Here is a 26,090-nt window from a genome sequence, read left to right on the forward strand (position 1 = left end):
GGCTGTGGAAAAATGCCTCCTATCAAATTATCCGTTATTGCTGGCCAAGAAAGTTTGAAATGGCATTTCTTAAAGGGCGACTGCACTCCTGATTTGGCCTTGTTTTTCATGAAAGCTCATTAAGAAATGCTAGCAGCCATGACAAAAAGCAAACTAGAGTTGTCTTGGGGGTGTGGTTTGATGTGGGTGTTTCTTGAGTGTGTCTTTGCCATTCAACCACAACAAACGAGAACAGTAGTGAGTACAGCGAGGTAAGCTAAGCTAAGGAGAGAACAAAGTTTTGAAGTTGAGGACTTCTCCCATCCTGACTCACCATCTCAAGATAGAACTGAATTAGCTGACTATGTGTAGGTTAAAGGCGTGCTGACCTTGTGTTTAGCCAAGCCAACAGCAGCTAGCTACAAGGTGCTACATAGAACCTAAAAGGGTTCTTCAGTTGTCGCCATAGGATAACCCTTTGAGGAACCCTTTTTGCTCCCAGGTAGAACCCTTTTGGGTCTGTGTAGCACAGCTTGGTGATAGCTGCTACCCTAAATAGCTGATATTTCTCTGTCAAATCAGTTATGGCAAGATAGCAAGAGCCTGTCTGGAATGTGTTTCTTAAGACATTAATTTCTACAACACATTGTTACAAAAGTAGCTTGCAACGTAGTTTCAACGTTTCATCACATCATGTAAATACATGTTACCGTGGAGACGGTATCAACTGCAAGTTGAATACCCGGTCTTGAAGTCAGCTCAGCTGTCCTACAACACAATATTCTGTAACTAGCTAGTTTTGACTCTCCTTATGTCTGCTGTTAGATCAAATCCCAGAAATACTAATATCCCTACAACAGGTGTAGGCTATATCTGGACATAGCACTAACATTTCCCAGCTTGAGTATAGATACACGTATCAACTAAAAATCTAAATATCATATGCTTATAAAGACAGTACACACTCATCTACCTAGCAAATACAAATAAATTGTGCATAGAGTACAACTTCAGCTGTCTAACCAGAACTAGAATGGCATTCCATTTGTCTAAATCTAAGGATTTGGCTGTCTAACCACACACTGACATGCACAGCTCACTGGGTGAGGTTACAGTGGGTGATGAAGTCCATTCCATCTATGTAATGTATTACAGATTGTGGACAGGTGCAGTTAGGTGGCAGGACAGGCGCATGACACTCAATCCTGGAAATGGCAGTTTGCCTGCTGGACCCATGGGATGAGTCAGAGTTCAATAACTACAGGCAGATGAGAGATGTAGGAGGAAAGCACTCTTCTCATGCCACTCTGTAGGCTGCTGACTAATTCAAAGCTTCCTCCAGGAGGAAGCTTTGCATCGGTCAATAGCCTACAAAGTAATAAGTGCAATTACTGAACATATGTAGATATTCGAAACAAAGTGTTCTGATAACTTTCAAATGTAACATTTCCATGTAAAATAAACCATACTTCACATTATACTGTGGAAGCAGTGTTCTGCTGTGGAAGCAGTGTTCACACAATGTGTGTTATATGCTCGCTTCGAAGAAAACAACACCAAGCCAGGTATGAGAACCCCTGCTGTCATGGACAGCTGTGTGATTTCGCTATCCCTGGCTGATGTAAAACTTTTAAACAGGTTAACACTTGCAATACCGATGGGCCAGACTAAATACCATGGTACATTCTCAGAGCATATGCTGGCAAGTGTCTTTACAGACATTTTCAACATCTTGTTGTCCCAGTCTGTAATCCCAACATGTTTCAAGCAGACCACCTGTTTCTAAGAACTCAAAGGTAACCTGCCTAAACAACTGTCATCTCGTAGCACACATCTGTAACCATGAAATGTTTTGAAAGGCTAGTCACGGCACATAACAACACAGACACCCTGGACCCACTCCTATTTGCATATCAGCCCAACAGATCCACAGACGACACAATCTCTATTGCACTCCATACTGCTCTTTCCCACGAGGACAAAAGGAATACATGTGAGAACGCTGTTCATTGACTACACCTCAGCGTTCAACAACATAGTCCCCTCCAAGCTCATTACCAAGCTCAGGACCCTGGGACTGAACACCCCCCTCTGCAACTGGATCCTGGACTTCCTGACGGGCTGCTCCCAGGTGTTGAGGGTAAGAAACAACACAACCGCCAAGATGAAAAGATTTGGCATGGTTCCTCAGATCGCAAGGCACTACAGAGGTTGGTGCTGAGGGCCCAGTCATCCAAGACCTCTATACCAGGCTCAGAGGATGGCCTGGAAAACAGTCAAAAGACCCCAACCACCCAAGCCATAGACGTTTCACTCTGCTACTGCACGGCAAGCAGTACCAGAGCGCCAAGTCTGGGACCAAAAGGCCCATGAAAAGCTTTTACCCCAAAGCCGTAAGACTGCTGAACAGTTAATTAAATGTCTAGCTGGACTATTGCAATAGCCCTTTTTTGCACTGACTCTCTTACACTAACCCCATAAACACCCAATAGACTCTACCCACACACTCACACATACAATTGAAGTCGGAAGTTTACATACACTTTAGCCAAATACATTTAAACTCAGTTTTTCACAATTCCTGACATTTAATCCTAGTAAAAATTCCCTGTCTTGTTCAGTTAGAATCACCACTTTATTTTAAGAATGTGAAATGTCAGAATAATAGTAGAGAGTGATTTAGTTCAGCTTTTATTTCTTTCATCACATTCCCAGTGGGTCAGAAGTTTACATACACTCAATTATTATTTGGTAGCATTGCTTTAAATTGTTTAATAACTTGGGGCAAACATTTCGGGTAGCCTTCCACAAGCTTCCCATCATAATTTGGGTGAATTTTGGCCCATTCCTCCTGACTGAGCTGGTGTAACTGAGTGAGGTTTGTAGGCCTCCTTGCATGTACATGCTTTTTTCAGTTCTGCCCACAAATGTTCTATAGGAATGAGGTCAGGGCTTTGTGATGGCCACTCCAATACCTTGACTTTGTTGTCCTTAAGCCATTTTGCCACAACTTTGGAAGTATGCTTGGGGTCATTGTCCATTTGGAAGACCCATTTCCGACCAAGCTTTAACTTCCTGACTGACGTCTTGAGCTGTTGCTTCAATATATCCACATACTTTTCCCCCCTCATGATGCCATCTATTTTGTGAAGTGCACCAGTCCCTCCTGCAGCAAAGCACCCCCACAACATGATGCTGCCACCCCCGCGCTTCACAGTTGGGATTGTGTTCTTTGGCTTGCAAGCCTCCCCCTTTTTCCTCCAAACATAACAATGATCATTATGGCCAAACAGTTACATTTTTGTTCCATCAGACCAGAGGACATTTGTCCAAAAAGTACAATCTTTGTCCCCATGTGCAGTTGCAAACCATAGTCTGGCTTTTTATGGCGAATTTGGAGCAGTGGCTTCGTCCTTGCTGAGCGGCCTTTCAGGTTATGTTGATATAGGACTCATTTTACTGTGGATGTAGATACTTTTGTACCTGATTCCTCCAGCATCTTCACAAGGTCCTTTGCTGTTGTTCTGGGATTGATTTGCACTTTTTGCACCAAAGTACGTTCATCTCCAGGTGTCACGGTTGTTTAAAGGATCGGACCAAAGTGCAGCATAGTTGTAGTTCCACATATTTAATTATTCCGTGAAACGTTGCAATACACAAATAACTTGAATAACAAAAACAACAAACCGTGACGCAGAGAGAAATAAACACTTCTCAAAAGATAACCCACAAACGCAAGTGGAAAAAACCCCTACTTAAATATGATCTCCAATTAGAGACAACGAGGACCGGCTGCCTCTAATTGGATATCCCAAAAAACCCAACCTAGAAATAGAAACCTAGAATAACCACAGAAATAGATTACATAGAAAACCACCCAAAAACACCACTTGACCTGCTCTACTATAGAAAATGACATCTTACAAGGGTCAGGACGTGACACTAGGAGACAGAACGCGTCTCCTTCCTGAGCGGTATGCCTGCTGCGTGGTCCCATGGTGTTTATACTTGGGTACTATTGTTTGTACAGATAAACGTGGTACCTTTAGGTGTTTGGAAATTGCTCCCAAGGCTGAACCAGACTTGTGGAGGTCTACAATTTCTTTTTCTGAGGTCTTGGCTGATTTCTTTGGATTTTCCCCATTATGTCAAGCAAAGAGGCAGTGAGTTTGAAAGTAGGCCATGAAATACATCAACAGGTACACCTCCAATTGACTCAAATTATGTAAAATAGCCTATCAGAAGCTTCTAAAGCCATGACATTTTCAGGAATTTTCCAAGCTGTTTAAAGGCACAGTCAACTTAGTGTATGTAAACTTCTGACCCACTGGAATTGTGATACAGTGAATTATGTTGGGAAAATTACTTGTCATGCACAAAGTAGATGTCCTATCCAACTTTCCAAAACTATAGTTTGTTAACAAGAAATGTATGGAGTGGTTGAAAAACAAGTTTTAATGACTCCAACCTAAGTGTATGTAAACTTCCGACTTCAACTGTACTTACACTCCAACACAAACACACTACATACGCTCACATACAAAATACACCCTTACAAAAAAAATGTTCACATGTGAAAATTGCTTCTTCAAATGTCAAATCACAATTTCACTTTGAAATAGCTATTTTCACATGTGAAGCTTAAATTTAGAGTTCATATGTTAACACCACCTTTTGAAATTGGCGGTTTCACATAACTTCCACATGTGAAAATCAGATAAGCAGTACCAAATGTGGGGCTCCTGAGTGACACAGCGGTCTAAGGCACTGCATCTCAGTGCTAGAGGCGTCACTACAGACCCTGGTTCGATTCCAGGCTGTATCACAACCGGCCATGATTGGGAGTCCCATAGGGCAGCGCACAATTGGCCCAGCGTCATCTGCGTTAGGGTTTGTTCTTAACTGACTTTCCTAGTTAAAATAATGTGTAATTGCAAGTTAAAATGGGAAAGCCATTCAGATGTGAAAATCTAATTTGCAGTTTCACATGTAAGAAACATTCATAAGTAAAAATCTAACTTTTTATTTATTTATTTTTGTAATCTTTACCCACTTTTTCTCCCCAATTTCGTGATTACGATCTTGTCTCATCACTGCAACTCCCCAACGGGCTTGGGAGAGGCGAAAGTCGAGTCATGAGACCTCCAAAACATGACCCGCCAAACCACGCTTCTTAACACCCTCTTGCTTAACCAGGAAGCCAGCTGCACCAATGTGTAGGAGGAAACACTGTTCAACTGATGACCGAAGTCAGCCTAAAGGCGCCTGGCCCGCCACAAGGAGACGCTAGAGTGCGATGAGCCAAGTAGAGCCCCCCCGGCCATACCCTCCCCTAACCCGGACAATTGTGTGACGCCCTATGGTCACGGCCGCTAATGCCACAGCCTGTAATCAAACCCCAGGGTGTAGTGATGTATTGCAGTGCCTTAGACCGCTGCGCCACTCGGGAAGCCTAGAAAATCTAAAATGTTACAGTAGCAATGTTTCCACATATGGAATTGCAAATTCTGTAATGCCATTCTATAAAAAAAGTATAATAATTCAAGTGTGGTAAAATAATGATTTCTTATTTCTGAGCCATATATTCCGAGTGTTACTGCTGCAGGCACACTTTTATTTTCTTCATATGTTGGCCAGTGACCGTTGGAAGAAGCCCAGTGACAACAACAGACAAATAAGCGCTCCATGTCTCCTTATTTATCCTTTTTAACATGTTATATATAGCGCTGTCAAAATGAATCAGTTAACTCAAGTTAACTTTTGGTCATTTTAGTGCACATTTTTTAATTTAATCGCATTGTCTGAAAGTGTTCAAAATACACTGAAAACACAAAATACATCTAAAAACAACAACACGATGTCGAAACAAGTTGACTTTAGGTTAAAGAAAGTCATCCATTCCTGGCCATCTGGCAATATTGTTGAAATGGAAAATGGGCTTCCATAAAGTTTGCACCAACTTTATGGAAGCCTATTTTCACTCCTATTTGCTGAGTGAAATGTGCGTGTGTTGCAGACTTGATGACAGCTGGGGTCGGATCACAACGTGTTGTCTTTGGGCATTTGGGCATCATTGGCAAAAGTCGGCAGGTAAATAATCCATACCCAACCCTCCAGTAAGTCATGACAAACTCATGTACAAAACTCAATTTTGGAGATTGACTTTATGACCAAAATTATAATAATTTACACTTTGTAGTAAATTTTGACAACAGAATGAATGTTTCTGACTCATATCGATGCCACAGGCCGTTTAAAACCAAATACTTTAGTTTTAAGGGGCAGTTGACCTTTAAATAACAGATGGTGATGGGAACATTTGCAAGTGTGGGTGTTAGTGAGCGTGTGTGTGTGAGTTTACATCCATGAAGTATATACATCTGTTTCTATGGTGGGGCATACTTCTCATTTTGCTTCACGAATCACGTTCCTTCACAGTGTAGCTACGTAGGACCAGCTTAGCCTAGCCCTGTTTAGTGTAGGCCTTAGGCTAAGGACTACAGTGTTGTTTTTTGGCCTGTACAGTACTGAATGGGTCTGTGTGTTTATCCCTGGTGTCCAGGTGTCAGAGGAACAGGGGGATCACACAGTCTTAATTACCTCGGACAGCGTCTGCAGAATCACCTGCTGTTTAGCCCAGGAACGCTAATTAAATTTGGAATCCAATTATGGGAATGGTAATGAAATTTCCAAATGGGGAAGCTTGTAATCTGTTCATTGAGGTGTTTAATTACAAGCGGGTGTGTGAGTTGGAGATACGTTGCACCACTGGATTTAGCTGATCAGGGGAATGGTGTGTGTGTGTGTGTGTGTGTGTGAGAGAGATATATTTAAATTTTATTAGGACCCCATTAGCCGACGCCAATGGAGACAGCTAGTTTTACTGGGTTCCAACACATAACGAAAAAGACATTACAGACTTAATACTTTTGACAATTGACATACATTTAAAAACATTAACAACTTGAGTGTGTGTGTGTGCATCGAGTTTGGAATAAGAGGAAATAAAACATCTAAATGTACTCATGTGTGCGCCTCAGGTGAGTTCTGCAATTTAAAAAAAAAAATCTAACTGGGGCCTTTGTGGACATTTTCTCAGGAAAAGATCAACTTGGGGCACTTGGCTAATTTGAGTCTTGAGATCTAGGGTCAAGCAAAATGAAAATACACTGAACAAAAACAATAAAAGCAACATGTAAAGTGTTGGTCCCATGTTTCATGAGCTGAAATAAAAGATCCCAGAAATGTTCCAAGTGCACAAAAAGCTTATGTGCACAAACAAATGAGTTTACAGTGCTTTCAGAAAGTATTCAGACCACTTGACATTTTCCACATTTTGTTAAGTTACAGCCTTATTAAAAAAATAAAAAATCCACACAATACCCCATATTGACAAAGCAAAAACAGGTTTTAGACATTTTTGCAAATGTATTAAAAATACAAACCTGAAATCTCACATTTACATAAGTATTCAGACCCTTTACTCAGTACTTTGTTGAAGCACCTCTGACAGTGATTAAAGCCTTGAGTCTTCTTGGGTATGACGCTATAAGCTTGGCAAACCTGTATTTGGGGAGTTTCTCCCATTCTTCTCTGCAGATATTCTCAAGCTATATCAGGTGGAATGGGGAGTGTTGCTGCACAGCTATTTTCAGGTCTCTCCAAAGATGTTCAACCGGGTTCAAGTCCGGGCTCTGGCTGGGCCACTCAAGGACATTCAGACACTTCTCCCGAAGCCACTCCTGTGTTGTCTTGGCTGTGTGCTTAGGGTCATTGTCCTGTTAGAAGGGGAACCTTCACCCCAGTCTGAGGTCCTGAGCGCTCTGGAGCAGGCTTTCATCAAGGATATCTCTGTACTTTGCTTCGTTCATCTTTCCAAAGATCCTGATGAGTCTCCTAGTCCCTGCCACTGAAAAACATCCCCACAGCATGATGCTGCCGACACCATGCTTCACCGCAGGGATGGTGCCATTTTTCCTCCAGACGTGACGGTTGGAATTCAGGCCAAAGAATTCAATCTTGGTTTCATCAAACCAAATAATCTTGTTTGTTTCTCATGGTCTGAGAATCTTTAGGTGCCTTTTGGCAAACTCCAAGCAGGCTGTAATGTGCCTTTTACTGAGGAGTGTCTTCCTTCTGGCCACTCTACCAAAAAGGCCTGACTATTGGAGTACTGCAGAGATGGTTGTCCTTCTGGAAGGTTCTTCCATCTCCACAGAGAAACTCTGGACCTCTGTAAGAGTGACTATCGGGTTCATGGTCACCTCCCTGACCAAGGCCCTTCTCGCCCGATTGCTCAGTTTAGCCGGGCGGCCAGCACTAGGAAGAAGTGGTTTGGTGGTTCCAAACTTCTTCCATTTTAGAATGATGGAGGCCACTGTTCTTGGGGACCTTCAATGCTGCAGACATTTTTTTGGTGCCCTTCCTCAGATCTGTGCCTCTACACAATCCTGTCTCGGCACTCTATGGATAATTCCTTCAAACTCACGCTTGGGTTTTGCTCTGACATGCACTGTCAACTGTGGGACCTTATATAGACAGGTGTGTGCCTTTCCAAATAAATCATGTCCAATCAATTGAATTTATCACAGGTGGGCTCCAATCAAGTTGTAAAAACAGCTTGGAGGATCAATGGAAACAGGATGCACCTGAAGTCAATTTCGAGTCCCATAGCAAAGGGTCTGAATACTTATGTAAATAAGGTATTTCTGTTTATTTTTTATGATTTTGCCAACATTTCTAAAAACCTGTTTTCACTTTGTCACTGTAGATTGATGAGGAAAACAATTTAATCAATTTTAGAATAAGTCTGTAATTTAACAAAATGTGGAAAAGTCAAGGGGTCTGGTCTGTATTAAGTATGAATGCACAGTACATCCCTGTTAGTGATCATTTTTCCTTAACCAAGACAATCCATCCATCTGAAAGGTGTGGCATATGAAGAAGCTGATTAACCAGCATGATCATTACACAGATGCGCCTTGTGCTGGGGGCAATAAAAGGCCACTCTAAAATGTGCAGTTTTGTCATACAACACAATGCCACAGAGGGGAGCGTGCAATTGGCACTCTGACTGCAAGAATGTCTACCAGAGCTTTTACCACAGCATTGAATGTTAATTTCTCTACCATAAGCCGCCTCCAAAGTAATTTTAAAGAATTTGACAGTACGTCCAACATGTCTCCCAACCGCAGACCACGTGTAACCATGCCAGCCCAGGACCTCCACATCTGACTTTGTCACCTGCAGGATCAACTGAGACCAGCCACCTGGACAGCTGATGAAACTGGATTTGCACAACCAAAAGATTTCTGCACAAATTATCAGAAATCATCTTGCGGAAGCTCATCTGCGTGCTCGTCGTCCTCACCAGGGTCTTGACCTGACTGCAGTTAGGCGTCGTAACCGACTTCAGTGGGAAAAATGCTCACCTTCCATGGCCACTGGCACGCTGGAGAAGTGCGCTCCCGGATTCAACTGTACCGGGCATATGGCAAACAGCGTGTATCAAATCAAATCAAATTTTATTGGTCACATACACATGGTTAACAGATGTTAATGCAAGTGTAGTGAAATGCTTGTGCTTCTAGTTCCAACAATGCAGAACTATCTAACAAGTAATCTAACAAATTCACAACAACTACCTTAAACACACAAATGTAAAAGGGATGAATAAGAATATGTACATATAAACATATGGATGAGCGATGGCCGTGCGGCATAGACAAGATGCAGTAGATGGTATAGAATACAGAATAAACATTAACTTTTTTGGGATAGGGGGCAGTATTTTCACGGCCGGATAAAAAATGTACCCGATTTAATCTGGTTACTACTCCTGCCCAGAAACTAGAATATGCATATAATTAGTAGATTTGGATAGAAAACACTCTAAAGTTTCTAAAACTGTTTGAATGGTGTCTGTGAGTATAACAGAACTCATATGGCAGGCCAAAACCTGAGAAGATTCCATACAGGAAGTGCCCTGTCTGACCATTTGTTGTCCTTCTGTTGCATCTCTATCGACATTACAGCATCTGTGCTGTAACGTGAGACTTTATAAGGCTTCCATTGGCTCTCTAAATCCGCCAGAAAGTGGAATGGGGTGTCTGCTGTCTCTGGGCAAAGTACAGCAGCTCTGTTTGTAAGTGGTAAGCCTGGGGACAGTGAGACTGGAGATGCGCTTGCAATAGACTTCTCAATTATTTTCTTTTAGCCTTTGAATGAATACAACATTGCCCGTTTGGAATATTATTGCTATTTTATGAGAAAAATAGCATAAAAATTGATTTTAAACAGCATTTGATATGCTTCTAAGTACGGTAATGGAATATTTTGAATTTTTTTGTCACGAAATGCGCTCGCGCGTCACCCTTCGGATAGTGACCTGAACGCACGAACAAAACGGCGGTATTTGGATATAACTATGGATTATTTGGAACCAAAACAACATTTGTTGTTGAAGTAGAAGTCCTGGGAGTGCATTCTGACGAAGAACAGCAAAGGTAATCCAATTTTTTTAATAGTAATTCTGAGTTTAGTGAGCCCCAAACTTGGTGGGTGTCAAATTAGCTAGCCTGTGATGGCCGAGCTATGTACTCAGAATATTGCAAAATGTGCTTTCGCCGAAAAGCTATTTTAAAATCGGACATAGCGAGTGCATAAAGGAGTTCTGTATCTATAATTCTTAAAATAATTGTTATGTATTTTGTCAACGTTTATCATGAGTAATTTAGTAAATTCACCGGAAGTTTTTGGTGGGTATGCTAGTTCTGAACATCACATGCTAATGTAAAAAGCTGGTTTTTGATATAAATATGAACTTGATTGAACAAAACATGCATGTATTGTATAACATAATGTCCTAGGAGTTTCATCTGATGAAGATCATCAAAGGTTAGTGCTGCATTTAGCTGTGGTTTGGGTTTATGTGACATATATGCTTGCTTGTAATACATTACAACGGAACGATTTGATTAGTGTAACGTTAGCTAGCTACATAGTTGTCTTTGTATCAAAGATAAAGGTAAACACAGCCACTGCTAGCTAGCCAACTCTACCAGCTACCAGTACTGTATCATTTTTAGTCAATAAGATTTTTGCAACGTAAGCCTTCGAGTTGTGTAGTCCACTTGTGTAGCTAGCAGGACTGACTTTGTGTTAGCTAGCCAACGTTTAATTACTTCTGCGTTATGAAAGGAACTAGACACGGACACGAATGATCCATTGGTAGTTTGTTGTAACCAAGTATTGGTGCTAACCGTGTGTTATTGGATGCTAGCATGCTAGTTAGCTACGGCGTCATAAGACACGGTGCACTGGGTGGGTTTCACGGAAGAATACTGTACCAAGTTATCTAGCTGAATAAAGTAAGTTTGAGCCTATTCCTGGAAACATTGAACCACTGTAGTTTACATAAATTATAATTTCTAAGTGGAAGTTGGAATAGTTATATTTGAATGTTTCAGCGAATGGTTAGCGAGGGAGGCCCTCCTCTCTCGCTTCCCCAGTTGTTTAGTTAAATTTCATTCCAATCTCCTTTGCATTAGCGTAGCCTCTCCTGTAGCCTGTCAACTATGTGTCTGTCTATCCCTGTTCTCTCCTGTCTGCACAGGCCACACAAACGCTTCACACCGCATGGCCGCTGCCACTCTAACCTGGTGGTCCCAGCGTGCACGACCCACGTGGAGTTCCAGGTCTCCGGCAGCCTCTGGAACTGCCGGTCTGCGGCCAACAAGGTAGAGTTCATCTCAGCCTATGCTACCCTCCAGTCCCTCGACATCTTGGCGCTGACGGAAACATGGATTACCACAGAAAACACTGCTACTCCTACTGCTCTGTCCTCGTCTGACCACGTGTTCTCGCATACCCCGAGAGCATCTGGTCAGCGGGGTGGCGGGACTAGAATCCTCATCTCTCCCAAGTGGACATTCTCTCATCTCCCAAGTGGACATTCTCTCTTTCTCATTTTGAAAAGAAGGTTGAAAAGAAGGTCGACGACATCCAATCCTCGTTTGTTAACCTCTCTGGGCCAGTGGGACGCTTGCGTCCCACCTACTCAACAGCCAGTGTAATCCCGTGGCGCGATATTCAAATACCTTAGAAATGCTATTACATCAATTTCACACCATTTTAAAGACAAGACTCTCGTTAATCTAACCACACTGTCCGATTTCAAAAAGGCTTTACAACGAAAGCAAAACATTAGATTATGTCAGCAGAGTACCCAGCCAGAAATAATCAGACACCCATTTTTCAAGCTAGCATATAATGTCACATGAACCCAAACCACAGCTAAATGCAGCACTAACCTTTGATGATCTTAATCAGATGACAATCCTAGGACATTATGTTATACAATACATGCATGTTTTGTTCAATAAAGTTCATATTTATATCAAAAAACAGCTTTTTACATTAGCATGTGACTAGCATGTGACTAGCATTCCCACCGAACACTTCCGGTGAATTTACTAAATTACTCACGATAAACGCTCACAAAAAAACATAAATTATTTTAAGAATTATAGATACAGAACTCCTTTATGCACTCGCAATGTCCGATTTTAAAATAGCTTTTCGGTGAAAGCACATTTTGCAATATTCTGAGTAGATAGCCCGGCCATCACAGGCTAGCTATTTTGACACCCACCAAGTGTGGTACTCACCAAACTCCGATTTACTTTTAGAAAAGTTTGATTACCTTTGCTGTTCTTCGTCAGAATGCACTCCCAGGACTTCTACTTCAATAACAAATGTTGGTTTGGTTCCAAACAATCCATAGTTATATCCAAATAGCGGCGTTTTGTTCGTGCGTTCAAGACACTATCCGAAGGGTAAAGAAGGGTGACGCGCCCGACGCGTTTCGTGAAAAAAAAATTCTAAATATTCCATTACCGTACTTCGAAGCATATCAACCGCTGTTTAAAATCAATTTTTATGCTATTTTTCTTGTAAAAAAGCGATAATATTCCGACCGGGAGTCGTTGTTTTCGTTCAAAGAGAGAGAAAGTAAACACGGTGTCGGCTCATGCACGCGCTTCCAGTCTCATTGTCCTCAGATCGACCACTTACCAAATGAGCTAATGTTTTTCAGCCATGGCCTGCAAAGCCACCATTCATCGTTCTGGCGCCTTCTGAGAGCCTATGGGAGCGTTAGAAAATGTCACGTTATGCCAGAGATCCCCTGTTTTGTTTAGAGATGATCAAGAAGGCCATGAAATGGTCAGAGAGAGCACTTCCTGTTTGTAATCTTCTCAGGTTTTGGCCTGCCAAATGAGTTCTGTTACTCACAGACACCATTCAAACAGTTTTAGAAACTTTAGGGTGTTTTCTATCCAAATCAAACAATTATATGCATATTCTAGTTACTGGGCAGGAGTAGTAACCAGATTAAATTGGGTACGTTTTTTATCCGGCCGTGCAAATACTGCCCCCTTATCCCCAACAGGTTAAGTCAAACGACACCGCTGGTCCTGCTCACGTTGCCCTACCCTATGCTTTGACCTCTTTCTCCCCTCTCTCTCCAGATGAAATCTCGCGTCTTGTGACGGTCGGCCGCCCAACAACCTGCCCGCTTGACCCTATCCCCTCCTCTCTTCTCCAGACCATTTCCGGAGACCTTCTCCCTTACCTCACCTCGCTCATCAACTCATCATTGATCGATTGCTACGTCCCTTCCGTCTTCAAGAGAGCGAGAGTTGCACCCCTTCTCAAAAAACCTACACTCGATCCCTCCGATGTCAACAACTACAGACCAGTATCCCTTCTTTCTTTTCTCTCCAAAACTCTTGAGCGTGCTGTCCTTGGCCAGCTCTCTTGCTATCTCTCTCAGAATGATCTTCTTGATCCAAATCAGTCAGGTTTCAAGACTGGTCATTCAACTGAGACCGCTCTTCTCTGTGTCACGGAGGCTCTCCGCACTGCTAAAGCTAACTCTCTCTCCTCTGCTCTCATCCTTCTAGACCTATCTGCTGCATTTGATTCTGTGAACCATCAGATCCTCCTCTCCACCCTCTCCGAGTTGGGCATCTCCGACGCGGCTCACTCTTGGATTGCGTCCTACCTGACAGGTCGCTCCTACCAGGTGGCATGGCGAGAATCCGTCTCCGCACCACGTGCTCTCACCACTGGTGTCCCCCAGGGCTCTGTTCTAGGCCCTCTCCTATTCTCGATATACACCAAGTCACTTGGCTATGTCATATCCTCACATGGTCTCTCCTATCATTGCTATGCAGACGACACACAATTAATCTTCTCCTTTCCCCCTTCTGATAACCAGGTGGCGAATCGCATCTCTGCAAGACATATCAGTGTGGATGACGGATCACCACCTCAAGCTGAACCTCGGCAAGACGGAGCTGCTCTTCCTCCCGGGGAAGGACTGCCCGTTCCATGATCTCGCCATCACGGTTTACAACTCCATTGTGTCCTCCTCCCAGAGTGCTAAGAGCTTTGGCATGACCCTGGACAACACCCTGTCGTTCTCCGCTAACATCAAGGCGGTGACCCGATTCTGTAGGTTCATGCTCTACAACATTCGCAGAGTACGACCCTGCCTCTCACAGGAAGCGGCACAGGTCCTAATCCAGGCACTTGTCATCTCCCGTCTGGATTACGGCAACTCGCTGTTGGCGGGGCTCCCTGCCTGTGCCATCAAACCCCTACAACTCATCCAGAACACCGCAGCCCGTCTGGTGTTCAACCTTCCCAAGTTCTCTCACGTCACCCCGCTCCTCCGCACACTCCACTGGCTTCCAGTTGAAGCTCGCATCTGCTACAAGACCATGGTGCTTGCCTACGGAGCTTTGAGGGGAACGGCACCTCCATACCTTCAGGCTCTGATCAGTCCCTACACCCAAAGAAGGGCACTGCATTCATCCACCTCTGGCCTGCTCGCCTCCCTACCTCTGCGGAAGCACAGTTCCCACTCAGCCCAGTCAAAACTGTTCGCTGCTCTGGCACCCCAATGGTGGAACAAGCTCCCTCACGACGCCAGGACAGCGGAGTTAATCAACACCTTCCGGAGACACCTGAAACCTCAGCTCTTTAAGGAATACCTGGGATAGGATTAAGTCATCCTTCTAACCCCCCCACCCTCCCCCCCAAAAGATATAGATGTACTATTGTAAAGTGGTTGTTCCACTGGATATCATAAGGTGAATGCACCAATTTGTAAGTCGCTCTGGATAAGAGCGTCTGCTAAATGACGTAAATGTAAATGTAAATGCTTGGAAAATGGCTGTGTGATTATTTGTGTCTATGTACTCTCCTAACATAATCTAATGTTTTGCTTTCGCTGTAAATCCTTTTTGAAATCGGACAATGTGGTTAGATTAACAAGAGTCTTATCTTTAAATGGTGTAAAATAGTTGATTGTTTGAGAAAATTGAATTGTGGTATTTTAGTTGGTTTTGTATTTCGCGCCGTGCGATGCCATTGGCTGTTGGCTAGGGGTTCCGCAGGCGGAACGTCTGTCTGTCCTCAACAGGTTAAAGTGGCGTTATTTAAAGTGACTAGTGATACCTTTTATTAAGTCCATTTATTTAAGTGGCCAGAGACTTGAGTCTGTCTGTTGGCAGCAGCCATGTAAGTGATGGCCTTGAGATAGAAGCTGTTTTTCAGTCTCTCGGTCCCAACTTTGATGTACCTGTACTGACCTCGCCTTCTGGTGAACAGGCAGTGGCTCGGGTGGTTGTTGTCCTTGATGATCTTTTTGACCTTCCTGTGACATCGGGTGCTGTAGGTGTCCTGGAAGGCAGGTAGTTTGCCCCCTGGTGATGCGTTGTGCAGACCGCACTACCCTCTGGAGATCTTTGCGGTTGAGGGCGGTGCAGTTGCCGTACCAGGTGATGATACAGCCCAACAGGATGCTCTCGATTGTGCATCTGTAAAAAGTTGTGAGTGTTTTAGGTGACAAGCCACATTTCTTCAGCCTCCTGAGGTTGAAGAGGTGCTGTTGTGCCTTCACCATGCTATCTGTGGGGGTGGACCATTTCAGTTTGTCCGTGATGTGTAATGGACAAGGAAGTTGACAGCTTTTGTCTGTGATGTGTACGCCGAGGAACTTAAAACTTTCCACCTACTCCACTACTGTCCTGTTGATGTGGCTAGGGGGGTGCTCCCTCATGAAGTCCACGATCATCTCCTTTGTTTTGTTGACGTTGAGTGAGAGGTTGTTTTCCTGACACCATACTCCGAGGGCCCTCACCTCCTCCCTGTAGGCCGTCTCGTCGTTGTTAGTAATCAGGCCTACCACTGAAGTGTCGTACGCAAACTGTATGGTGTCGTGTGGGAGAGCAGTTTGCTTATGTCAACGTTGTATACAAAGTGCCCCATGGTGGCAGTGAGGTTATGATTTGGGCAGGTATAGGCTACGGACAACAAACACAATTTTATTTTATCAATGGCAATTTGAATGCACAGAGATCCCGTGACAAGATCCTGAGGCCTATTGTAGTGCCACTCATCTGCTGCCATCTCTCATGTAGGCCGTCATTGTAAATAATAATTTGTTCTTAACTGACTTGCCTAGTTAAATAAAAGTTAAATTAAATTTTTAAAAAAAGTATGTTTCAGCATAATAATGCACAGCACCATGTTGCAAGGATCTGTACACAATTCTTGGAAGCTGAAAATGTCCCAGTTCTTCCATGTCACCCACTGAGCATGTTTGGGATACTTTATCAATGTGTACCACGGTGTGTTCCAGTTCCCGTCAATATCCAGCAACTTCGCACAGCCATTGAAGAGGAGTGTGACAACATTCCACAGGCCACAATCAACAGCTTGATCAACTCTATGCAAAGGAGATGTGTCGCGCTGCATGAGGCATATGGTGGTCACACCAGATACTGACTGGTTTTCTGATCAATACCCCTACCTTTTTTTTAAAGGTATCTGTGATCAACAGATGCATATCTCTATTCCCAGTCATGTGAAATCCATAGATTAGGGCCTAATGAATATATTTCAATTGACTGATTTCCTTACATGAACTGTAACTCATTAAAATATTTATATTTATATTTTTGTTCAGGGTAAAATAAAAATGCATGTCCTCACAAATTAAACTGAGAACTTGGTTCAAGACTTTCCTGTATTAGCTGTGGACATTACTGAAATACGTCTAAATCTATCCCAAATCATCCATAGCCAACAAAAAGAAAGAGAAACATTCCAACTTTATTCGTTAATCAGGAAGATTACTCAGGAAGATTATCTAGTTAGGATGACAACTTGGAATCTATGCACAAGTTTTTGAGCAAATCTTCCATTGACCGCAATGCATGATGAGTCAGTGTAGGCTGCTGAGGGGAGGACGGCTCATAGTAATGGCTGGAATAGAGTCAATAGAATGGTATCAACCACATGGAAACCATATGCTTGATACCATTCCATTGACTCCATTCCGGCCATTATTATGAGCCGTCTTCCCCTCAGCAGCCTCCACTGTGATGAGTTAAGGGAGGATTTCTCTTTCTGAACTTTTAAACCCGTTTTCACATTTACTGTTGTCGATATCCTGACACAATGTTTTGGTCCATATCATGGTAATGATTCAGTTGGAGGCAAACCAGAGGCAGAGTAAGTGGAGGAGGTGTGCAGGTTAAGGAGGAGGAGAGAGGCTGAAGGGGGAGTAGTGATGAACAGGATGAGGTGGTGGACCTCTGAATTCGGTAGGCGGGAGAGGCGGTGAATAGAGGGAGAGGGAGCTAGCTGGGATTGGGCCTAATCATTTGTTACATTTCCCACTGTTTTTGTTTCCTTGACTCATTAGAGCACCAGTTCATTTGATTCCTTTGATCAACGCATTACAGCCGTCAGGGTGCGAGACAGCGTACATGTAGGCCCGCTACTACAGGAGGGCCGGAGAGACAAAATGAACAGCTCTCTCCCCTGTCAAGTTGACTGCTGTAGGAATGGCATGCTTAAGTATGTGCTTCCTCTTCTAACAACTGATTGTGGATCAGCTCTTGCCTAAAACTAGTTCTAACCTTTGCCATTTAGAGCCAAACATCAGAACAGGCCCATGTTAATTTGTAAGAGTAATGAGTTTAAGGCCACAAATATGCTGTTCATTAGTTCACAGCTGCAGACAGTGAGGAAAAGGGTTGGCTTAGGGGGCATATGGACAAAGCTTAACGATCATTAGGAAGACATCCTGCCATAAAGAAAGACAGAGGTGAGAGAGAGAAAAAGAGATGCCCAGTCTAATCAATCGCTAGCCCCAACCACATAGGCATGAGCTATGTCTGAAAACCTTACTAACCATCAAATCCTTGCTTCCTCCATCCTTGTTTCCTTTCAGTGTATTGGAACTTATCAGTCCTCCTCCTCCTCCTCCAAAGAGCATTGAGGAAATAAGGAAAGAGGATGCAAAGATTTGACTTCTAGTAATGTCTTCCAACACAGCCATGTTATTGTGCGAAGGCAATACAATGGAAACTAGCTGCATGACAGATGTAGGTGGAGCTAATAACATAGGGGGGAGTAGTGTAAGGTAAGCCAAAGAGTTAGTTGAGCTACCCCTTGTTTTCTAGAAAACTATACACAAAATGAATAATGTGAACAAATATTTAGGAAGAGGTAATAATTTCCTTTTGTGATAGAAGAAACTACATGGAAAAAGGTGTAGGCAAGATTGGTCCAAAAAACAGATTGTCACAAAATCAAATGAATTTATTGTGTTATAGGTCATGATGCTTGCATCTGAACCAAAGTAGATTTTTTTGTAAACTGTTCTATACATCAGTTTGGACTCTATAAGCCCTAATATGAGGTACTAAACCTAGCATGAAAGTGCATCGTTGTAGCTTTTTGGGCTAATATAGTCAAAATGCTTGCTGTGGCGTAAATTGAGCCATTTGGCCAGAGCCAATGGTTGAGCCAATGGAAAGTTGAGCAAATTGAAGTGTTTTCTTCCCAGGCGCGGTTGCAAGGCATTATCACTGGGATATGAGGTAACACCAAGGCCTGGCCTAGGTTAAGTGTTAAAAAGTACAAAGTGTTTGCTAGGTGTTAAGCCTATGTTAAAAAATGCATACAATTATTCAAAGACAAAAAAGGGATTGTGCTTAATTGTGTTTGGCAAATAAAGATAGACATGAGTTTTAAAAATATAGGTCATATTTCATTCAGTAAAGAAATTTGTAGGCAGCTGAATTTACCCTGTCCCTATGCTCAACTTGCCCCATACCCTGGGTAAGTTGTGCCAAGAGACCACTTTTTTTGGACAAGCTATGTTTTCAAATCTGTTATGTTTAAACGCATTCTGATTATTTTCATGAATACACATCATCCTGAAATATATGTAAATATATTTCTTAGAAATAATACTATATTTCCCTTGACATAGTGATGCTGAATGTAAAAAACAGCTCAACATACCGCACTCTCCCCTACTGCTTATATCCATCCAATCCTTTCAGATCTATGACTAGGGAAGGGGCTAGGGATGATTTCAAACTTGGCAAAAATGATTAAGTCACAGGGGATAAACAGAGAAGTCATAACTATTGCTACAAGTAAACAATTTCACAGGATGTTTTATGACACAACTGTAAGTATGTGGGTCTCAGAGGTCTTCAAATATTGCACTCTGTACTTCTCGCTCCTCAGTACTGTGTATATATCATTTAAGCTATTGATGTGGTTACACAAGATGGAGGAATTATAGTTTTAAGCTAGACAATGGGTTTGTTTGTTCGGGCATGAAAAATAGAGTTAAGCCCATCTGATATTGCTATTTGAGTCATGCTTACTTTTGGCCTTTGTCTGTGAGATTTTTAAGGACATAATGCATGTGGATATTTGGGTATTGGAGGTATTTAACAACTGCAATTACTTGAATGGTTTTCTTGATAGTATTGTCCTTAAGATCACTTCTGACAAGTGAGAAGCCAGAAAAGGCAATCATAATATATTTGTTTGTGTCACGCTGGTATAAAGGATTTGGAGACAGGCGCAGGAATACACAATGGGGTTTTTAATACACCCAAAACAAACACATATACAAAAACACTGGGCTGTACCCAAACAAAAGAGTGAGGATAAACCTCTTTGAACGACACAAGACGATACCCGTAATACACAATATATAAAGCAAGCAGCATAACAGCTGCACCAACGCATAGGTACTCACACATCCAACGGACATGGGAACAATAACCGACAAAGACAGAGGGAACAGAGGGCACATACAGTTGAAGTCGGAAGTTTACATACAATTAGGTTGGAGTCATTAAAACTTGTTTTTCAACCACTCCATACATTTCTTGTTAACAAACTATAGTTTTGGCAAGTTGGATAGGACATCTACTTTGTGCATGACAAGTAACTTTCCCAACAATTGTTTACAAACAGATCATTTCACTTATAATTCACTGTATCACAATTCGGTGGGTCAGAAGTTTACATACACTAAGTTGACTGTGCCTTTAAACAGCTTGGAAAATTCCTGAAAATTATGTCATGGCTTTAGAAGCTTCTGATAGGCTAATTGATATAATTTGAGTCAATTGGAGGTGTACCTGTGGATGTATTTCAAGGCCTACCTTCAAACTCGGTGCCTCTTTGCTTGACATCATGGAAAAATCAAAAGAAATCAGCCAAGACCTCAGAATAAAAATTGTAGGACTTTCCAAACGCCTGAAGGTATCACATTCATCTGTACAAACAATAGTATGCAAGTATAAACACCATGGGACCACGCAGCCGTCATACCGCTAAGGAAGGAGACACGTTCTGTCTCCTAGAGATGCACATACTTTGCTGCAAAAAGTGCAAATCAATCCTAGAACAACAGCAAAGGACCCTGTGAAGATGCTGGAGGAAACAGGTACAAAATTATTTATATCCACAGTAAAACAAGTCCTACATCGTTATAACCTGAAAGGCCACTCAGCAAGGAAGAAGCCACTGCTCCAAAACTGCCATAAAAAAGCCAGACTACAGTTTGCAACTGCACATGGGGACAAAGATCGTACTTTTTGGAGAAATGTCATCTGGTCTGATGAAACAAAAATAGAACTGTTTGGCCATAATGACCATCATGTTTGGAGGAAAAAGGGGGAGGCTTGCAAGCCAAAGAACACCATCCCAACCGTGAAGCACGTGGGTGGCAGTATCATGTTGTGGGGGTGCTTTGCTGCAGGAGGGACTGGTGCACGTCACAAAATAGACGGCATCATGAGGAGGAAACTTATGTGGATATATTGAAGCAACATCTCATGACATCAGTCAGGAAGTTAAAGCTTGGTCGCAAATGGGTCTTCCACATGGACAATGACCCCGAGCATACTTCCATGTTATGGCAAAATGGCTTAAGAACAACAAAGTCAAGTTATTGGAGTGGTCATCACAAAGCCCTGACCTCAATCCCATAGAAAATTTGTAAGCAGAACTGAAAAAGCATGCGCGAGCAAGGAGGCCTACAAACCTGACTCAGTTACACCAGCTCTGTCAGGAGGAATGGGCCAAAATTCATCCAACTTATTGTGGGAATCTTGTAGAAGGCTACCTGAAACGTTTGACCCAAGTTCAACAATTTAAAGGCAATGCTACCAAATACTAATTGAGTGTATGTAAACTTCTGACCCACTGGGTATGTGATGAAATAAATAAAACCTGAACTATCGAGGTCACCTAGCCAGCTACACTTTCAAACAAAGTCAACAACGCAGCCACTGCTAGCTAGCCTACTTCACCAGCCAGCAGTACTGTATCATTTTAGTCAATAAGATTTTTGCAACGTAAGCTTAACTTTCTGAACATTCGAGACGTGTAGTCCACTTGTCATTCCAATCTCCTTTGCATTAGCGTAGCCTCTTCTGTAGCCTGTCAACTATGTGTCTGTCTATCCCTGTTCTCTCCCCTCTGCACAAGCCATACAAATGCTTCACACCGCGTGATCGCTGCCACTCTAACCTGGTGGTCCCAGCGCGCACCACCCACGTGGAGTTCCAGGTCTCCGGCAGCCTCTGGAACTGTCGGTCTGCGGCCAACAAGGTAGAGTTCATCTCAGCCTATGCTACCCTCCAGTCCCTCGACTTCTTGGCGCTGACGGAAACATGGATTCCCACAGATAACACTGCTACTCCTACTGCTCTCTCCTCGTCTGCCCACGTGTTCTCGCATACCCCGAGAGCATCTGGCCAGCGGGATGATGGCACTGGAATCCTTATCTCTCTCAAGTGGACATTCTCTCTTTCTCCCCTGACCCATCTGTCTATCGCCTCCTTTCAATTCCATGCTGTCACAGTTACCAGCCCTTTCAAGCTTAACATCCTTATCATTTATCGCCCTCTAGGTTCCCTTGGAGAGTTCATCAATGAGCTTGACGCCTTGATAAGCTCCTTTCCTGAGGATGGCTCACCTCTCACAGTTCTGGGTGACTTTAACCTCCCCACGTCTACCTTTGACTCATTCCTCTCTGCCTCCTTCTTTCCACTCCTCTCCTCTTTTGACCTTACCCTCTCACCTTCCCCCCCTACTCACAAGGCAGGCAATACGCTTGACCTCATCTTTACTAGATGCTGTTCTTCCACTAATCTCATTGCAACTCCCCTCCAAGTCTCCGACCACTACCTTGTATCCTTTTCCCTCTCGCTCTCATCCAACACTTCTCACTCTGCCCCTACTCGGATGGTATTGCGCCGTCGCAACCTTCGCTCTCTCTCTCCCGCAACTCTCTCCTCTTCCATCCTATCATCTCTTCCCTCTGCTCAAACCTTCTCCAACCTATCTCCTGATTCTGCCTCCTCAACCCTCCTCTCCTCCCTTTCTGCATCCTTTGACTCTCTATGTCCCCTATCCTCCAGGCCGGCTCGGTCCTTCGCTCCGTGGCTCGACGACTCATTGCGAGCTCACAGAACAGGGCTCCGGGCAGCCGAGCGAAAATGGAGGAAAACTCGCCTCCCTGCGGACCTGGCATCCTTTCACTCCCTCCTCTCTACATTTTCCTCTTCTGTCTCTGCTGCTAAAGCCACTTTCTACCACTCTAAATTCCAAGCATCTGCCTCTAACCCTAGGAAGCTCTTTGCCACCTTCTCCTCCCTCCTGAATCCTCCTCCCCCTCCCCCCCCTCCTCCCCCTCTGCGGATGACTTCGTCAACCATTTTGAAAAGAAGGTCGACGACATCCGATCCTCGTTTGCGAAGTCAAACGACACCGCTGGTCCTGCTCACACTGCCCTACCCTGTGCTTTGACCTCTTACTCCCCTCTCTCTCCAGATGAAATCTCGCGTCTTGTGACGGCCGGCCGCCCAACAACCTGCCCGCTTGACCCTATCCCCTCCTCTCTTCTCCAGACCATTTCCGGAGACCTTCTCCCTTACCTCACCCCGCTCATCAACTCATCCTTGACCGCTGGCTACGTCCCTTCCGTCTTCAAGAGAGCGAGAGTTGCACCCCTTCTGAAAAAACCTACACTCGATCCCTCCGATGTCAACAACTACAGACCAGTATCCCTTCTTTCTTTTCTCTCCAAAACTCTTGAACGTGCCGTCCTTGGCCAGCTCTCCTGCTATCTCTCTCAGAATGACCTTCTTGATCCAAATCAGTCAGGTTTCAAGACTGGTCATTCAACTGAGACTGCTCTTCTCTGTGTCACGGAGGCTCTCCGCACTGCTAAAGCTAACTCTCTCTCCTCTGCTCTCATCCTTCTAGACCTATCTGCTGCCTTTGATACTGTGAACCATCAGATCCTCCTCTCCACCCTCTCCGAGTTGGGCATCTCCGGCGCGGCCCACGCTTGGATTGCGTCCTACCTGACAGGTCGCTCCTACCAGGTGGCGTGGCGAGAATCTGTCTCCGCACCACATGCTCTCACCACTGGTGTTCCCCAGGGCTCTGTTCTAGGCCCTCTCCTATTCTCGCTATACACCAAGTCACTTGGCTCTATCATATCCTCACATGGCCTCTCCTATCATTGCTATGCAGACGACACACAATTAATCTTCTCCTTTCCCCCTTCTGATAACCAGGTGGCGAATCGCATCTCTGCATGTCTGGAAGACATATCAGTGTGGATGACGGATCACCACCTCAAGCTGAACCTCGGCAAGACGGAGCTGCTCTTCCTCCCGGGGAAGGACTGCCCGTTCCATGATCTCGCCATCACGGTTGACAACTCCATTGTGTCCTCCTCCCAGAGTGCTAAGAACCTTGGCGTGACCCTGGACAACACCCTGTCGTTCTCCACTAACATCAAGGCGGTGACCCGATCCTGTAGGTTCATGCTCTACAACATTCGCAGAGTACGACCCTGCCTCACACAGGAAGCGGCGCAGGTCCTAATCCAGGCACTTGTCAACTCCCGGCTGGATTACTGCAACTCGCTGTTGGCTGGGCTCCCTGCCTATGCCATTAAACCCCTACAACTCATCCAGAACGCCGCAGCCCGTCTGGTGTTCAACCTTCCCAAGTTCTCTCACGTCACCCCGCTCCTCCGTTCTGTCCAGTGGCTTCCAGTTGAAGCTCGCATCCGCTACAAGACCATGGTGCTTGCCTACGGAGCTGTGAGGGAACGGCACCTCCTTACCTTCAGGCTCTGATCAGGCCCTACACCCAAACAAGGGCACTGCGTTCATCCACCTCTGGCCTGCTGGCCCCCCTACCTCTGAGGAAGCACAGTTCCCGCTCAGCCCAGTGAAAACTGTTCGCTGCTCTGGCACCCCTATGGTGGAACAAGCTCCCTCACGACGCCAGGACAGCGGAGTCAATCACCACCTTCCGGAGACACCTCAAACCTCACCTCTTTAAGGAATACCTAGGATAGGATAAAGTAATCCTTCTAACCCCCCCCCCCCCAAAAAAAGATATAGATGTACTATTGTAAAGTGGTTGTTCCACTGGATATCATAAGGTGGATGCACCAATTTGTAAGTCGCTCTGGATAAGAGCGTCTGCTAAATGACTTAAATGTAAATGTCTGAAATAAATCTCTCCACTTTTATTCTGACATTTCACATTCTTAAAGGGAATTTTTACTAGGATTAAATGTCAGGAATTGTGAAAAAATGAGTTTAAATGTATTTGGCTAAGGTGTATGTAAACTTCCCACTTCAACTGTATATAGCATACCAATCAGGGGAAATAGGAACAAGGTGTGTGTAATAAGACAATGAATCCCGTTTGGTGACGTAGACCTCCGGAACTGGTGAACAGAAAGAGCATCAGTACTAGGGAGAACCAAGACAGTTTGCATTCAGTTCCTTATGGCTCATTCATCCCCCCTCCTCTCCCCTGTAACTATTCCCCAGGTCGGTGCTGTAAATGAGAATGTGTTCTCAGTCAACGTGTTACGACACCTACGGAAGGTGGCGCCCCTCCTCGCCCGGGCGCGCTCGGCGGTTGTCGTCGCCGGCCTACTAGCTGCCACCGATCCTCTGTTTCATGTTCTGTTAGTTAGGTCTAGGATAGGCACGCACCTGTTTTGTATTAGTTGTTAGTGGGGGGGGGGGGAGTATTTAGGCTAGCTGGGTAGGTTTGTGTTTTGTGCGGGATGGTTTTTGTCAGGGCTCTTGTTTGAAAGTGAGGGTCTGTGTTTTTCCTCTGCCCGTGTTTTACGCGGAGTTTATATTGGGCTGCGTCCCTGCGTTATGTTTGGAGAGGGTGGTGCGTTTTATTTATACGCCCTGCCCGACCGTGCTTGTATTTTTTTTCGTGTGGATATATTAAAGAAGTATTCACGGAATCATCTGTCTCCTGCGCTTGACTACCTCTCCTACTTCCTTGAGCCACACCTTGTGACACAACGTACCTGGTAAAATAAATACAAATATTTTGTATTGAACGTTGTCAATAGAAAAACAACCAATGTCTCCTCAGTTCTCAGAAGTGATCTTCTGGGAACTAAGAAAGCATTATATTTGTTCCATATAGTGAAATGCAATAATTTTGTAGCTTTGGGTATTTTAAATTAATCAACTGTATGGAAAAGCCTCTAACTGGCAAACACATCAGTTTTCAGTTGTCATTTGGTTTAAATCTGATTTGAAATGTGACAAAAAAAACAGTTTACGTTAATGATTTTTTAATAATTGAACCATCTAGTCACGTTGACACACAACTCAATTGACTCCCGAAAGCATCTCCTATCACCACTGTGC

The sequence above is a fragment of the Salmo trutta genome, chromosome 20, assembly GCF_901001165.1.
Source record: "Salmo trutta chromosome 20, fSalTru1.1, whole genome shotgun sequence".
NCBI lineage: Eukaryota > Metazoa > Chordata > Actinopteri > Salmoniformes > Salmonidae > Salmo > Salmo trutta.